Below are 2944 nucleotides of genomic sequence, written 5' to 3'. Positions count from 1 at the left end.
CTTTACACCTTTGGAAATACGACTTGGCTGGAGCCAGTTCAGTAAACAGATTTTGTTTATCCACTGTTTAGTACCTCAGTTTTAAGAGGGAAAAACTCTGTTGGGGGGGGGCACTCTGTTGGGGGGCGGGGTACTGACACAGGATTCTCGAAACCGTTCCTTGGAGCATGCTGCCACCTGTTGGCCAGATAAAGCAGGGCAGCTGCAGTGGGACCCCAAGGGAGGCTGAAGTATTATTTCTCATTCCCATTAACATTTAACACTTTTAGGAACCTAGAAAATTTGGATTTTTAACATCTAGGGGATTCATCAAATATTGGAATTATGGAGAAAAAACTGTAACAGCCTAAGGAACCAAATAATCTGGAGCACTTTGCCTGGAGTTACATGAGTACAAAGATGCTATAAAAAACTCGAATACACCTACTTTTGAGCTGTATAAAGAAGAAAAAAAAACCAACCTTAGGAAGTGTTCTGATGAATCTCTTAAAATTCAATTTATCTCATGTCTGCTCAGTCTTGTAAATCTGTCATCACTTTTTAAAAGCAATGGCATATATGAAAACTAACTTTGGCCTAAATGAAGAAGTTGTACATTTAAAATGTCATTAATAAATAAAATCTGTGTTATGACACCTAAGTTTTTGATACTTAGTTTAAAAACCAGTGTTTATTTAGCACCACTGAGCCAAGAAGTCTACTAGGTTCTGTGACTTGTACAGTGAATCAAAGACACAGGGTCTGCTCTCTGGAAATCTGTCTAGAAGGTGATACAGAGGCATCAACAGAATTCTAGAAAAACAGAATGAGGAACAGTATGTACAGAGTGCTTTGGGAGTATGGAGGAGGTACTTGAAACCCCAACTTGGGTTATGGAAAATAATAAGCAGATAAGAGCAAATATTCTTTAACATTTGTATGCATTTACTGCTGATATATGCAGACTTAAATTTATGTCCTCCATAATGAAAACTTTAACTCCAACTTTATATTGTCAGATATCTATCTAAAGTGTTTATTATTCATTATAAAGATTCCTCCTTTTTCTTCCAAGGAAAAGTACTAAAATTTAGACAAATCATGTACTATTCCCGTAGTTAAGAATTAAACAATTTAATAACTAAAGCTTAGAAATGACTAGAGGCTGCGCAAGTGTACGTATTTATAATATATTTGGATTTAATATCTGGTGTCGTAAGAATGATCACTTTGCTTTTCATGATCGCTTACCAATACTGTAAATGTGTTACTTTCTGACTTATAATTTAGGTTAGTGTTCTATAAAAGGACTACGTTAAAAAAAAAAGATTTTATTTATTTATTTGACAGATGGAGATCACAAGCAGGCAGAGAGGCAGGCATAGAGAGAGGAGGAAGCAGGCTCCCTGCTGAGCAGAAAGCCCGATGTGGGGCTCAATCCCAGGACCCTGAGATCATGACCTGAGCCGAAGGCAGAGGCTTTAACCCACTGAGCCACCCAGGTCCCCCCCAAAAGGACTACTTTTTAAAATTGATTTTCATTTCTTTAGATCTGTAAGTTTTGAGAATATGGTTCCCTTCTACTTTTTTTTAAAACATGGGGTCCGAATGCTGGACCCTGAGATTAAGATTTGAGCTGAGATCAAGAGTCAGGGGTTTAACGACTGAGCCACCCAGGTGCCCTAATTCCCTTCTACTTTTACATCTGTTTTGTTTAAAATGAAATGACAAGCTGCTGGCCTGGAATGAATGAATGAATAAATGAACAAATGAGTAGATAAATAAACACACAGTGCACACACAGTACGCAACACACACAGACAACAAGCTGTTGGCCTGTCTTTCTCAGGCTTTAGGTTGCTGCTGTAGGAAACCATAGCTCTTTGGTATTTTCTGGTAGTTCCCTTCCTACTGAAGAAGACATGTTCTCTGCCCTGCCAGTGGCCTGCTTTCAATGTTGTCCTTTTTTTAGATTTTATGTCCCTTTAAAATATCATGGCATTTCTAGCTCTGAGAATTTGATGAGAATCTGTTGTTCATGCCTTTAAAATTAGCTAAAACTATAGATCACTGTTCCTATGTTGAAGTAAGTTTTAATGAAAAAAAATTTTTTTGACCATTGAATGGGAAATCCTATTTCGTCGTTTTGAACCAGGGGCTCTTTGTAACATCTTAAAACTTCTAGTCTCTGATTAGAAGGTGTTAACCAGAATATTCTCCACCTTAAAAAAAAATTGTGTGGGATACCTATTTTTTTCCATTTTTAAAAAGTTTAAATGCAATTAACATATAATGTGTTAGTTTCAGAGGTAGAGTTCAACAATTCATCAGTCCTACATAACACCCAGTGTTTGTTGAATCACATACCCTCCTTAATGTCTATCACCCTTTCTCCACATCCTCACCAACATCTGTCATTTCCAAACAGGTTAGTTTTAGCTATTCTGACTGGTGTGAGGTGGTACCTCATTGTGGTTTTGATTTGTATTTCCCTGATGCTGAGTAATGTTGAGCATTTTTTCATGCATCTGTTGGCCATTTGGATGTCCTCTTTGGAGAAATGTGTGTTCATGTCTTCTGCCCATTTCTTGATTGGATTATTTGTTCTTTGAGTGTTGAGTTTGATAAGTTCCTTCTAGATTTAGGATACTAACCTTTTATCTGATCTGTCATTTGCAAATATCTTCTCCCAATCTGTCAGTTGTCTTCTGGTTTTGTCGACTATCTCCTTTGCTGTGCAAAAGCTTTTTATCTTAATAAAATCCCAATAGTTCATTTTTACCCTTGTTTCCCTTGTCTTTGGTGATGTTTCTAGGAAGAAGTTGCTGAGGCTGAGGTCAAAGAGGTTGCTGCCTGTATACTCCTCTAGGATTTTGATGGATTCCTCTTTCCCATTTAGGTCTTTCATTCATTTTGGGTTTATCTTTGTATATGGTGTAAGGAAACGGTCCAGTTTCATTCTTCA

The sequence above is a fragment of the Mustela putorius genome, unplaced genomic scaffold (assembly GCF_011764305.1).
Source record: "Mustela putorius furo isolate JIRA1106 unplaced genomic scaffold, ASM1176430v1.1 tig00003858_pilon_pilon_pilon, whole genome shotgun sequence".
Lineage (NCBI taxonomy): Eukaryota > Metazoa > Chordata > Mammalia > Carnivora > Mustelidae > Mustela > Mustela putorius.
This window is presented reverse-complemented; position numbering follows the sequence as displayed.